The 15751-nt window shown below is 39.7% G+C and overlaps 1 protein-coding gene across 1 annotated transcript in view; it reads right to left on the bottom strand.

The window, feature by feature from the left end:
- Positions 1-15751, bottom strand: part of grik3 (glutamate ionotropic receptor kainate type subunit 3) — a gene marked incomplete at its 3' end in the record, with an annotated part of 91163 nt that overhangs the window by 42089 nt on the left and 33323 nt on the right. The window lies entirely within an intron of this gene.

Below are 15751 nucleotides of genomic sequence, written 5' to 3'. Positions count from 1 at the left end.
AGTGTTAAATTGAGCGAAATGAGGAATGGCTAAAATGCATGATCTGTTTGGTATTTTGAAAAGTAAAAAGTATAAATATGCCTTATATAGGTATGGTCCTACACTATATTATTCAAATATAGCATGATAGGTCCACTTTAACTTGAAGGCGACTTCACGGATATTATAGACCAGTTTATTTGGAAATAACCACTCAATTTATGAAAATGGGCGTATCATTTTCTCTGTAGCTCTTAAAGGACATTTCTAAATGATGTCATGGCGTTGAAGACTTACAGTTTATATTTAAATCAACGAAATCCTGTGTAACATGGCACTGGAAATAAGTGCATTCATTTAACGCACAGTGGTTAACGAAATGATACAATTGCTTGCATATTTGGGAACGTAAGATGCAATGTTTACAGGGATGAAATTGCTAAACCATAACTGTTTATATTCTTGTTTTGTATTTTATTTATGAATTTGTGTATGTATATATATATATATATATATATATATATATATAGAGAGACCACTCTCTTGCCTGTATATATTATATGAATGATTATATAAATTAGGGAAGGTTTAAGTATACATTGATATTGTATGTTAACATATATTAAGATGTTAAAAAAAAAAAAGGGAGAAGGGTTCGGATTAAATAAGTGTAAACTTTTCGGACGTATAATTAGCAAAAGCTTGATTGTTTATTGATATCAGACAATGATACTAAAGATTATTCAATTATTAATTAAATATTTTGTTTTGTTATTGCATTCATTTGTATAGTACTGTATCATGTCTGTTTCATCTTTTGTTTCTTTTGTATTTTCTTTGGTTTTACAAGCTCGAAAAAAGAAAAAAAACTAAAAAAAATGTTTTAAATAATAAACTAAGGAACTTATGACGTCTCTTTTCATATACTGAATTGTACTTGTGAAGAAAACAGTAGAAAAAACGAACTAATTCATTTATTTTGTCTATTTGTTGAACATTAAAAACTAAAAGTCAGAGTTGTTGTCTTCATATCCTCGGCATCTTACATTAAAATAGCTAGTGCACCTCCCACCAGCTGGGTGTAATTGGTAAAGTAACAAACATTAAATACTGACAATCTAAGACAACAAAGTCCCTGTGTAGCTCAGACGCCGCCTTTAAGAAGACAGTTTAGACAGAATCTTAAAAGATGCCTGTAGGAACTTCCGCTTATGGAGAGACTGGCTCCTCCACCTCCTCTCTCATTGTGTTATCTATTTCAATAACAAAGCAAAATGTCTCTGCCATCTCCCGTCACTTCTGAAAAAGTTCACTGTCAACAAAAGTTGCAAATGTCTGTACTTAAGTTTAACGTTTATGGCCATCATTTGAGCTATAAAGACAACCTTTTGAAACCTGTTCTCCCTGCACATTTCCAAACACTAAATCACTGCGGTAGATATTTTTAAAGCTATTTCTGCATCCTGTTTATTCTGATTCAGTCAGATCTCTCCTTAGGATAACCTTAAGATATCTTAATTGGAATGACACAACTCAGGGAAAAGCAGCAAACCTCACATTCAAGATGGTTTGCTTGATAAATGGAAATGTACCAGTTCTTAGAATTGGTGCCAATTAGCTACGTGACGATGGACTTGATAGATTATTTGACTAATGGTTTCAGAGGCTGCTTAATTTTGTCAGAAGTTAATGAACCGTCTGTTAATTTTTAGATTATGTCACTTGTTAGATGCTTTTTTCCAAAGCAACTTCCATACTCAACACTGTGGTCAATCCCCACAGGAGCAATTTGGGGTGAAGTGTCTCAGGGACACAACGACATGCTGACTGCAGTGGGGTTTGAACCTGTGACCCCCTGATCCCAACACCAAGGCTCAACCACTGCACCACATGCCTCCCTTCACCATGCCATTTCATTTCACTGGCATATTGATATTGTTGCCAACAGTTGTATGACTGAGATACTTCTTGAAATAATCTTTAAAACAATGTTGATGTATGTACAGTTGCAAGAAAAAGTATGTGAACCCTTTGGAACTTCCTGGATTTCTGCATAAATTGGTCATAAAATGTGTTCTGATGTTCATCTAAGTCACAACACTAGACAAATACAGTCTGCTTAAGCTAAAACCACACAAACAATTATATGTTTTTATGTTTTTATTGAACACACCATGTAAACATTCACAGTGCAGGGTGGAAAAAGTATGTGAACCCTTGGATTTAATAACTGGTTGACCCTCCTTTGGCAGCAATAACCTCAACCAAACGTTTCCTATAGTTGCATATCAGACCTGCACAACGGTCAGGAGGAATTTTGGACCATTCCTCTTTACAAAAGTGTTTCAGTTCAGCAATAGTCTTGGGATGTCTGGTGTGAATCGCTCTCTCGAGGTCATGCCACAGCATCTCAATTGGGTTGAGGTCAGGACTCTGACTGGGCCACTCCAGAAGGCCTATTTTCTTCTGTTGAATCCATTCTGTTGTTGATTTACTTCTGTGCTTTGGGTCGTCGTCCTGTTGCATCACCCATCTTCTGTTGAGCTTCAATTGGTGTACAGATGGTTTTAAGTTCTCCAGCAAAATGTCTTGATAAACTTGAGAATTCATTTTTCCGTCGATGATGGCACTCTGTCCAGGCCCTGAGGCAGCAAAGCAGCCCCAAACCATGATGCTCCCTCCACCATACTTCACAGTTGGGATGAGGTTTTGATGTTGGTGTGCTGTGCCTTTTTTTCTCCACACATAGCGTTGTGTGTTCCTTCCAAACAACTCAACTTTGGTTTCATCCGTCCACAGAATATGTTGCCAGTAGTGCTGTGGAACATCCAGGTGCTCTTTTTGCAAACTTCAAACGTGTAGCAATGTTTTTTTCTGGACAGCAGTGGCTTCCTCCATTTTATGAGCAACTTATGCAGAAATCCAGGTCATTCCAAAGGGTTCACATACTTTTTCTTGGAACTGTACATTCCAAGCAGTAACTGGATGCATACGCTTTATAATACACGACACAGGAACACATCTATAAAAATGGCTTTAATTGAATTACCCCTAATGCGATTCAAATTGCACAAAGTTATTTATCTTATTTTGGTTCTGTATTTGTGTTAATGATTCTGTTGTTCCCATGGCCTGGCACACACACACTGCCTTACAATCTGGTACTATTTCACTAATCCTGGAGAATACCTGGTCACAGAGTGCTGAGCTTGGAAAAAAATAGCACCTATGACCCTCTGATGCCCCGCACAGACCCCTAATGCCGGGATGACACACGTCTCTGCTGCTGTAGGCAGAGAGGCTGTTCCTGAAGCAAAGCTCATCTAACTATTTATGAGTCAAAAGCCTCCCTGGATGCGAGAGGAAGTGATGCATAAACCGCCCGGTGGAATGCGTCACATTAAAATAAATGAATCCTTCCATGTCACGGGGAAATCTCATTAGAGTACATTAAGTAATTGCTGGAGTATATAGTCATTTGACTGTTAAGAGGATAAAATGTGCATTGCACAGAAGCACTTTAACAAATGTAATAAACTGGGGGAAACCTGCTCCTTGGGAGGAAAATCCTGTGGATAATTTGCTTTGCCCTTTTCAGAATTCTGCCATAAGTACAATAGCTTTAAAGCCTTAATGTAGAAAGAGCTCCCGCATCTCCATCCAATAAAGAATAAGCAGAAGCACAGCACAAAATGCACTCTAATGATGTACAGATTGAAATATTATGGAACATGTTTAAACGTTCCCATTCAAACCACCGCCCTGAATGTTCGTTATTGCAGTGCTCGCCTGCAAATTGAGATGCATGAAATGCAGACGTGTACTTGTAAATCTCAGTCAAAAGGCTTCAAATTAGCATGTCTCCAATAGACAAGAACACAAAGGGCTCTAATTAGTCTCTAAGGTCCTACCACAATATATAAATCAGCCACTAATTGCAGCTGTTTCCATAATTCGTCCTTTGAGGACTTTGTGGATAAGCTGCATTCAAAAGGCACAGACTGATGTATGTGAAGAGGGGACGACTGGAAAGTTAACTCCTACCCTGCAGAAAGTGAAACCAGACCATTACAACTGAACAGAAATATTAACAGAGAGTAGGGGCAACTAGTAGTTGTGGTGTTATATGCAATTAAACTGTTATTCTATAGTATTGTGTACAAATGTGCAATATTAAACAAGTAAAGCTAATCATCTCTAAAACAGTCGCTCCATCTTACATATTTCTTAAATAACAAATCTGCACTGCTTATTTTGCCCGAGGCTTCAGGATCTAAAGTAATAAGCCTGAGACGACATAGCTGATTGAATTTATCCAGTGATCTTTTAATAGTGCCATTGTGTATTATAGCATTTAGGAAGCTTCCTACATTTACAAATAAAGGGACATATATGTTACAAAATACTACAATGTGTTTACATGGAGGCGTAATCAGGGGGTCACAGGTTCAAACCCCACTGCAGTCAGCATGTCGTTGTGTCCCTGGGCAAGACACTTCACCCCGAATTGCTCCTGTGGGAATTGCCCACAGTATTCAGTGTGTAAGTATAACATGTAATAATAATACATATATATATATATATACATATATATAATACTAAATAAATACAAATATTCAGAAAGATTTAAATAAACTCAAAATAAAACCAATGTGGGTGATATTGCCACAAAATGGTATTATATGTGCTGATGTAGTCATACATTTAAAAACAACTAAAACAATACATCAGGCATTGCATGAGAGCCTTTGGTAATCTGTAGTCTGACAAAAAAAGCATTTTATTGTGAAGCAGTGAGTGCAGAGGGGTTTGCAAAGCCTAAAGGAACTGACAGAGACAAGCTGTGTCGAGTCAAAAGCAGAGGTTTCACATTTCAGATGTACATGCCCTTGCAAAAATCCATGTTATAGTATGAAAGCCCACATGTGTTGTTCCTGCAAACAACGTGGGCAAGTGCATAAGCCCACCCTCTGCTGTTATGTGGTGGCAGACTGCCTGCAAGCCAGCTTAGGTTGGAATCATCTGGGTACCACAGAAAATACTTATTTTTAACATCTACTGCGTTTACAGGCTTCAAAGAGTCTGATCTGAGTGACAGGATGACAGCCTGCCAAAACAAAGCAACATTCAAATAGAATACTGCCAGGGCTGTTTTTCTTATAGTTTGACATTTACAAAATTGTTATCAAGTTACAAGTCGAGAAGTAGCATTGCACCAAATACACGTAAATTAGGGTGGTCCTCCTTAGTGCCATGTACATTTTCGAATTCATTTATTTTAAGCTCCAACCACCGGAATTCGGTATGATAGTCAAGAAAACTCTCCTGGTGAATTTTATTCAAATTCCAACAACATGTACCCCTCCCTCACCAACCTTGACGTTTAGCTTCATTAGGGTGGTCCTTAAATTGAAAGTGGGAAAGTCTAAGCTCCAACCCCCAGAATTCCTTCTATTAGTCAAGAAAAATCTCCTGGTGAATTTGTTTCACAATCTGACAACATGCACCCCTCCCTCATCGACCTGGGCTGCCACACCAGCAGCCACTGTGCTGCAACTGAGGCTACACTTCATTTCATTTCATTTGTATTTGTCCCGCTCATGGTACGCAAAACCAAATGTACAATAATTGCCATCAAAACATGACTCTACCAAAACACCACTGAGCCAAAAGGAGCAGGGAGAAGAATAAAATCTTATGTGACCGACCGCTTTCTAAAGAAAACAAAATAAATACCAACAGATGGTCTGCCCTTCATAATAACATTTTTTTCCCAGCCAAACATAACAGTATCTTAGGATACTAAGAGAAACACAAAAAGATACTTATTTCACACTTGATGGTTAACGGGGGGGGGGTAAATGTTGTCATACTGTATTAAATGCTATAATACACTTATTATATACGTACTGATTTTCTCATTTCTGATGTCGTTAAACTGCTGAAAAGAGACAGCTTTTATCAATTTGTCTCGATATCTTGGTTCTTTTGGCTCAAATAGCTTTTTGTAACATTTGTAATTTTTGCTGAATGAAGAAGGCAGTGATTTATGTGTTCTGATCCTAAAGGTGCTGTGTGATCAGATGGAGTCTATTATGTTGATTTCCCAACAGATTATTCATTCATTCAATTATTTTGGATTGCATCCACAATTTAGCAGTTATATGTATTTGCGTATAAGAATACGTTTATAAGCATCCATTGTGTCGAAGAATCGGAGACTTTTGATTGCAGCTGAAAGAAATCACAATGAAACTGCTATTTTTTCTTTTTCGATATCTCTTACAGCAGTACCCAAGACTTGAAAGCATGCAAGGTCATATTCGGTGTCCGCACTTTCCACTACTGAGGTAAAACTGTGTTGCCATTGCCCTTGTTCAACATGAAATCTGTGCAGAGAGGCGAGATGGATGACCTTTCGGTTCTTTTTCTGACAAGAAACAATCGGACCTTACTTGCAGTTACAACCAGCTTCACACCAACATTGACAATTATTTAATTTCCTCACTTTCAAGCCTGTGTAACCCCCATGTTTTTGGGATTGGTTTAAAACCAGAACAGCTTTTTTATTGTTACAGTTGAAATTAACAACAAAAACAATAAAACACATTGAGATATGTTTAAAAAACACTTCATATCTACTCTATAAAAGACCTGCTACATTCATAGGTAACAGGAAATGGATCATTCTAGGTGGAAATATCATGCAAGTATAAGTAGATATATTTTTTTGTTATTGCCTCCATTGTATGATACATTTTGCTTCTTTAAAAAGGTTCCCTGCTACCACACACACCGATGCAGAATCCCAAACAATGAAACCAGCTCATTATGCTCTCAGATACATATGCACTCGCCCACTGCATTGCTCTCTCTTTTCACTGGTGGTATTCCCAATCTCCCTGTGAATAGCTTCCTGTCTCCCTGGATGTGCGACAACACTCAGTAACACAATGATGGCAGCAAACCGGCACAAAGCACACACGCACACACAAACCAAACGTTTGGAAATGTGGCCAATTTCAGGAAGAATATGTTCCCTCATAATGATGGGAAACAACACAACACTCGGGACCAACTGTTCTACAGGACAATACCAGAGGAGAAGTTAGCCAATACTGCAGTTTGTACTACACATTTTAAAAAAAAGCAGGCCATGAATATGTTACATTTAATCAATGATAAGTATCATGAGAGGAAATTAAGGGTGCTGGTTAATTAATGGTGTCTGGCAGCATGTTGGCTCATTAGTCAGCAAAGCCACCTCACAGCTAGACCGTACTGGGTTTGATCTTAGCCGTGGTTCTTCTCCCCATGTTCACCTGCGTCCCCCCCCCCCCCCTCCCACCCCCTCACTTCTCTGGTTTCCTCATGCAGTTAAAACACATGCAGGTCAGGTGAATGTAACACTCTAAAATTGCCTTGTGTGTTAGCGCGGATGTGTTTGTGGATGTGTTGGCCCTCCAGCGAGCGAGGCAGTGACCTGCACACGGTGTTCTCGTGTCTTTCTTCTAATGCTGCACTCGTCCTTTAACCCTTATTAACAATAAAGGGGCATAGATGAGTGGTTGATTAAGTACTCGAGTGAAAAGACTAATGATTAAAAAGCTTGAATATATCAACCTGTAAATCCTACTATTACAGAAGCCCAAATAAAAATGCATTTGGAAATAAAACGTCAATATGGAGTTGCAGACAGGGTGGGAGAGCTGTTCTTTTCTCATTATATATTATCAATTTAAACAATTATATTACGTAATATAGACAATTGGATAATGTTAGTCATATAGGATAATCTTATGGGCACCAGTTATAAAAATATACCTCCTTTTATGTCCATCTTTGTGTTTTGTTTTGACACTTGTACACACATACACACACATATCATAGTTAAGTACAATAGGGGCATATTGTTCCAAATGCTATGCTAATGTCTAGTGACTACATCTTTAATCAGTTATTAATTGGTATTAACTGTTTGCTCATAAAGGGTCTTTACTGTTAATAGTATTTACGTACAAAGTGTGATGGCGACTGACAGGTATGTGTTGACATGCTAATGGTTGCACCCATGTTAATTGCTAAACACTTCAGCTGACTATTAACAGTTTCAAGGACCCATGAGTCCTTGGGATCTTTAATTAAACAAGTGTTGACTTTTATTCCTGTATTTGCTCATTGAGGATTGTGACGGCATCAAAGAGCATTGTTCAAGGCTTACAGTATGTTTGGGCCATTTAGTGTCATAGCTTTTATGATTAAAGGCGCTGTGCTTTGGTTGGCATCTGCTGTTTTGAAAGATTTGCGTACAGTATGAACAAATGAAGCCTTAACTTCGCCTCTGATGGATAGCTCAATATTGGCTCAAACATAAAATAAATACAGTGATAATTACCTCAAAGCCTGAAATTATGAAAACATAAGCATTTGGTTTAGCATTTAAAGCTGGTTGCCTGTATACCAAAGACATATCTAGCTTCTGGTCTAAATGTAGGACAATGTAAACGATGTATTTTACTGATGTATGTGTAAAACATACTTCCACATGTGATTACCTCATTGCACACAGAATAAAAACTGTAATATAATATAAAACGTCTTAAAACAGATTATTATTGACATGAGTGAGAACACCAGTGCACTCTAACATACAGTATATAACTATTGTTATCTATTGAAATATCAAGCAATACACATCAGGTCCACATATTTCCCCATACTGTATATGTATCCCCTTTGGGAACAAAACCCTGGATATATGTATTCATAGAGAAACACATACACTCGGCTTCACACACACCCTAGACACAGTATTCCTTCTCGGAGCATACTAAAGATAAAGCTTGCCTCGGTGACTTGTCTCACACACACAGACTCTGAATTAGAGCTTCCATTCGTCACTCAGACTGATTCATGCAGTCTTCATTGGTATCTTAATGAGGTGTTTAACTCACTATTTGTAACTAACAATAACGTGGCAAATAATTGTTTCCTCAAATACTCCGCCTCCTAGTAATCCATTATGTAGAAAGAGTGTTTATGTCTTACGCTGACATGCTGTGCAAATAGTAAATGTATGTTTTGTTATATTCCATATTGCTTTTCACCACTGGATGCATTAATGTATCCTCAACAATTTTGACTGCATTGCAGGATCCAAACCCTAAGATTCTTATTATCAAACAATCGCATATTGCTTATTTATGGCAGCTGGAACGTTAAGAGATGGAAGGAACAGATGACGCACGTTTCAAGCGCACTTAGTATCAAGTGTTTGTCCAACAAAGAGCCAAAGCCAGTCTCGAACAGACTGCTCTCAAGCCTCACTATATTCAACGTTATTAAATGAAAACAAAAATGGAGATCATGACGAGAAACATGTTATTATCAAAAACCCCAATCACATCTTCATATTGCAAAATCATCAATCGTCGGTGACATTGTTTTAAGTGGCACAGCGATTAGACAAATGTTTCACGCGTGTACAACTTCACCAGATGATGATATATTATCATATAAATTGAATTTGGGCTTCTAATGTTCGAGTCCATAAGGGGAAAGGCTGTTTTGATTATGTTATTTCTCTCTCTGACTCGCTGTCCACATTGAATCTGCATCCAGCTCCATCACAGCTGAGAGGCATTCTTATTTATTTGATACGATTAGTAGTACTCATGCAGCCCTATAATGTTGTGATATCTCCTCTGTCAGAGGACTGTCAGGTAACAACACATTTGTAAAATCTAATTTTATGCTCAAGTGGTTCTGCTTCTGCAATTTATCGCAGCTATCGCTCACCCTCTCCCCTGCTCGCTCTTGCTTGCTTCCCCTCACTCCCTCTCCCGCTCCAGTCTCCACCCTCTCTTCCCAGCTTAGTGAGGTGTTTTGATCTCATTATCATTCCCAAACATTCACACCGGATAATCTGTCAGGGCGGGAGCCTGTGCTCTGCAGCGTACAGGGCACCCCGGTCATGATTAGGGGTGTCGGGGCGTGCTTGCAATGAAAATCCCTTTTTTTTTTTTTTTTTTTTTAAACCAAACTAGAAGTAATGAGTATATATTTCTCCCTGCAGCTATAAAACTTGGCCGCGTCAATTAGACCCTTTAGTGAGGAGAAACTGCCTCGTACTGTATGAGGACAATCGTGGTACAACCCAGCGAGGACACTGAATTGATTAGCCAAAGCGAGCAGCGGCACTATGCCCTTTTACAAACCACAAATCCTTTCCAGAAACACTGCACAATGCACAGTGAACCTCCATTAGACAATCCCTTTCCACAAAGCACCATACAAACAGCCTCCTCCCTCGTCTGCGGCCTATTGTTGTCAGGGAGGTAAAACCTTCCCTTTGCCAAATCCTCACCTCACCGCCAGTTCAATCAAAGGCTCTGCCAGGAAATCGGGGAGCAACATAATGGGAGCTAATGCCAGGTGGAAGGGGGCTCTGAGCTGTGCCAAGCTACCTGTGTCCATCACCATCCTCACCCCATCCATCTCCTCACCCGCTGCCACCTCTCTTTGTCCACATATGGTGGCAGAAAATATGCAGAACTGCAGTCTTGGCATCGTGGGACACAAAGGTTGGCAACAGCAGGAAAATGCTTCACAATGTGCATATACAACAGCTTCAGAAGGTGTGTGTGTGTGTGTGTGTGTGTGTGTGTGTGTGTGTGTGTGTGTGTGTGTGTGTGTGTGTGTGTGTGTGTGTGTGTGTGTGTGTGTGTGTGTGTGTGTGTGTGTGTGTGTGTGTGTGTGTGTGTGTGTGTGTGTGTGTGTGTGTGTGTGTGTGTGTGTGTGTGTGTGTGTGTGTGTATGTTATGTCTTGTTGAATAGCCATGCCTCTAAATGTATGTAAAATACAACTAAACCCACGTTTTGTGATATATATTTTTAACTCACATTCCCCACATGGATATAAATACTATGATTGAAAAGTCTAACCTGGCTAATTAACTCTGAAACAAGCTATTTAACCTTTCTGAAATATGATATTGTGCCTTGACGATACTCGTTCATGTGTACCAGATGTGAAGCTTTGTGCTTTGTGTGCCGTTGGCCACGTATACCCTCTATCGCTATCCCCACATTTTCAGAGGCATTCATCCATGTGTGAACATTGCAGTACTCCTCAAACATTGCTGTTAAAAAAACCTGGAATTGACCTTGTAACAGTTAACTTTTAAATGGTAATTGAATACTAAAGCACGTAGCGCAGACACTTCCTGGCTCTTTACTGAACACTTTGTGCTGAAACTTTCAAGGACTATGAAAAGGAAGAGAGGTTGTTTTTCATTGGCTAAGAAAAGAAAAACGTATGACACAACAAAATGTATGAAACATTGAACATTGAACATGAAACAATGTATGTCAACAACAGTTTGTTTTCAACACTGAAACACTTTATATAACATTTTTAACCCGGCAACGTGAACAGTCAAACCGTGGTTACATCCATGAGCCGGACCATAAACAAATGATAGCCTTTGCAGCAGTATTTTGTTTATGATTGATCTGAAAATATAGGTTTGTCGACCAACACATGACTATATTGGTTTTCCACAGTCAGACCCCCAAGCGGGCTCTCTCTGCGAGGCAAGCAAACACAGGTATTTCTGCAAGCATCTCAGCTGCTGGTGCAGTGTAGGCCGTGTTCAAACAGACAACGCTGTGTGGAGAAATGCATTCTTCATTCCAGTGAGACCGCTGCGTAGACACAGCAGGGGTGCCAACTCAGAGGGATTCGGAGTTAAAAAACTACAGGTTTTTTTGGACATAAAGTAGAACCTGGCTCCACATTTTTTCCGCAGTGTTAAGCGAGAGCATATGGCAAAGCAGGCACACGCTTTACCTGATGATCCAGACGGAAGGTGTGCTGTGATTAATCTACAGAATGGTATCATCTTTCCTTACAGTTTGGATTTAGATAAGCCTTTACTTTAATGAATCTACTTAAATTGGCTTGTGTTGCATCTCATTGTCTAACTGCTACTTGCAATAACACCCTCCCCGACCAACGCAGCATTGTCTCGCTTAATGTGGGGCTTATTTCAGCCTGAGAGCCCGTTAACCTGTCACTCTTAGTTGAATATAATCACTGTTTCTCACAATACTCACACTGCCTTCAGAAGATTTGTGTCGTTTTATCTTTGAATGGAAGCAGTTGGCAAATACTGAAAGTTTATAGTTACTAAAAAAAAACAATTTGAAGAGCTTTTTTAAAGTCCTTTCATCGCTGTATGTTACATTTTATGTTGCAATCAATATAATGTGAGGAGTGCGAACAGCAGCACTGAAGAATGAGTGTAATAGCCTTTCCCCTCAAGGCCTCAGCGTACAGTTTTATGTTCTTATTCTTTGTGACGGGTCACTTGGTAACTCCGGGGCTTCATTTTCATTAGATGCACTTTGGAAAGGCCTTGTAATGTTACTGTCACAAACCTGTTGCAGAACAATTGACTTATCCTGAGGGTTAGGACACCACAGTTGGATGCATGCTCTATAAAGTGGAAGGTCAGATAACTACTCTGGGTCACTAAAAATGGTGCAGCGTAATTGACATTGATTCTTAGAACTAAAGGGTCAATTAATATCAAGGCCTGTGTTTATCCCTGCAAGCTGCTTCAAAGTCCATAATAAAATGGAAAAGGCATTGTTTAATTTAGGACACGTTATCACCGTGCAGTTTTGACAACCACTTAGTTGCTTTAATGCTTAACATAATTAGAACAAGATTTTGACTTAGCTAGGTATAAAACTCTTTTGACAGAGCTATTATCGTCCCCCACCCATAGAAATGAGTGTTTTTTGCCACGGGCAAAATGAAAACAGGATGTACGTTTTATTGTTATGATCTCCCGCCTCACTTTCCTAAAAGGCAGTAAACATCTTAGACAGGCTTTTACCACATTTTTAACAACATGACAGAAAAAATGCACAAAGGGCTTGTGTGTGAGCCAAATAATGTCAAAGAGGAAGAAACATTAGTTGTGATGAAGGCTAATTATAAAAATAGGAAATATAGAAAACATATGTCATAGAGATGAATAAGGGCCTTCAGAGGTTGACAGGGGTCTGAAGACAAGTCACCCTGTTTTTCAAAGTCATTGCAGCCGCCGCTATATATAAATCTGCCCCACTTATTACTGGACGGACCACACATGCAAAGTTAATGTAGACAAATGAGAGGGAGGTGTGGGTCAGATCATTGGGGACACCTCGGGCTAGTTTCTGGGACAGGAGGCACTCAAATGGAAATTCACCGTGTCCGCGAGAGCGTTCACATCCTCTGGAACAAGACCAATCTTAAAACATCTGAATTGAAGCCCTGGGCGCTCATTTCAAACCACATTTTCTGGTGGTATGAGGAGGGAGATTATTCCCCTCAGGGCACGTAGAAGGGGCCATGTACTCATGAGGATTAGCAGAGAGCACGGAGCGATGAATGTGAGGGCCCAGTCAACCGAGGGACATTAACTGATACCTTCTGAACGAATTTTCGACATTTAGAGAATCTAAATTTAAGTCACTACAGGTAGCCTTTTTTTCATTTTAGGAGCCTGCAGTAAAATATATCATATTAAAAAAAAAAGCCCGAGAGTGCGTAAAGGAAATGATGAGTTTCAAAGAACCTTCCCTCATGACTGTATGCAAATCAACGTGTTTGACTGCAGGGACTTGATTGACAGCCTACACGAAGCCTCCCTTGTAAACACGCTATCCATAGACGGTTTCATGAAACAGATAAGGCAAGATAGGTCTATATTTGAATAACACAGACATACAAGTACCTTTTGTTTTTGTTTCTACAATCAAACCCACTTGCTAAGAACACTAACCAATCTTCAGCTTAAAAACCCTCTCGGGGATGAGAAGACAAAACGACAGGATAACATTTTGTTAGGAAGCTGTTGCGTTCACATCGTGTCCTGGATTAGCGCCATTTATTGTAGTTTGAAGAACAAAATTCACAGAGCTTATATTTGACTTCCTTTTCCAAACATGGCTTGTCTATTGTAGGTTTATAATAAAAGCTGCCTGTTTTATCACAGAGCACAAGCATTATTCCTAAGCACTTTGCACCGTCTTTTCAAAGCCGATTAGAGCAACGAGAAGGAGGCCAGCTCATCCTTGCAAAGGCAAGATATTTACATTCCGTTGCCATGTGCAGTGAATTTTAATTTGTCTGCTACGATTTAACACGCCTGGTTCCTAGTCGTTTCACACATGAGCGCTTAATGGCTTCGTTAACATCCTGAGGGACTTTCCTCATTACCTGATCTGGTCAGCTCTGACAGGTGCAACGAGTCTCATCTCTGATCTTTGTTCTTAGTGCCAAATTCCCCCACACCATCGATCGCGGTGAAATAGAAATCAAAGAAACACATGTGAGTCAAAAAGCCAGAGCACAAAACGAAAAGTCAGTCAGTGGCGTAAGGGAGTAATTCTAATGAGATCAGTGCCCTTGACAGAAATATACGGCCCAAAGTTAAATATCTAAATTATTCCCGTATTTCCTCTTTGAGTATCTTTGGACGCAGACCAAGAACACCATTAGGCCATTTTAAACAAACCCATTAAGCCTGTGTCTCATTCCACAGGCACAGAAAGTCCCAACGCAATGCTTTGGAAAAAGCTTAAGATCTGTATTTGTTTTCCTCTATTTAATACACCAGAAACATTCGATTGCCGGCTGTATGTGTCCTTGAGACGGAGAAGCTGTAGTATATCATTTGCATTCTCCTAGCGTGCCATGTATTTATCTGTACATGGAATGGAAACGCCCTTCCAAGATCAAATTTTAAATATTTTAATAAAACATCACATATAAAATGCTAGCCTGAAGGTCACTGAAGTTATGTAGGATTGAGAAAGTTCATCTTCCTTTACACTTGTTTCAAGGCATCTCCTTGCTTCAAAATGAGCAACGTTCAAGATCATACTCTCATAAAACCTTTCTTTGCCATAGTGTTACGTGCCGTAGTGGGTGCTGGTGTTTGTGTCTTTCGCTCTCTCCCTCTATATTGTCTCCAGGTGCAGCTTCTCCTCAAGGTGCTCCCAATCACCAATCAGGGCCTCCATAAAGGACCTGAGAAAAGCTGCAGTCGCTCTCCCCTTCTCCTCTGGCTGCATGGGTGCTGCATGGGTGCTGCATGGGTGCCTCTGTGTGGGACCTGATTTTATTTGTATCTTAATTTGCTTTGCAAGTTGACTGGTGAGCCCGTTTTCTGCTTGTCCATCATTGGTAATTAAACCTCCCTTTGTGGCTTCAGAGGATCAGTTCTCGCTCTTTGTTCTCGTGGTGACTCGAGCAAAGAGTTTGAAATCATCCTCACAGCAGCACTATCTCGACCACTGATACAACTTGTTTTGTTCAGATCACTTCCTGCATACCCCCACTGCTAGCGATGGTCACACGCGCTGCACAGAATAAATTGTCTTTGCTGTTTCTCTTTGATCCCTGACATGGACAGGGCGTCCTGCTGAAGCAGCTCCGTGTGGAGCGCTGACAATCAGCCCACTTGTTGTTGACAGAACACATAACATGTGCACCTTGTGAATCGCCTCTACAACAGACGGTGCATCATGTCTGGTCACTCAGCTGAAAAACACAGTGGAAATACTGACCTGTCTGGAATAATGATTCACAATCACACTTCGGAAAAACTTTAAGACGAGAAACTGTATGTGTGAAAACATCCATGAGTTATAAATAGAGAAGGTTTTTGTTCACAGGGTATTCAAAATGTTTGTTGATGAATTTAAAGTGCTT

Source organism: Notothenia rossii, assembly GCF_949606895.1.
Source record: "Notothenia rossii genome assembly, chromosome: 7".
NCBI classification, from domain to species: domain Eukaryota; kingdom Metazoa; phylum Chordata; class Actinopteri; order Perciformes; family Nototheniidae; genus Notothenia; species Notothenia rossii.
This window is presented reverse-complemented; position numbering and strand designations above follow the sequence as displayed.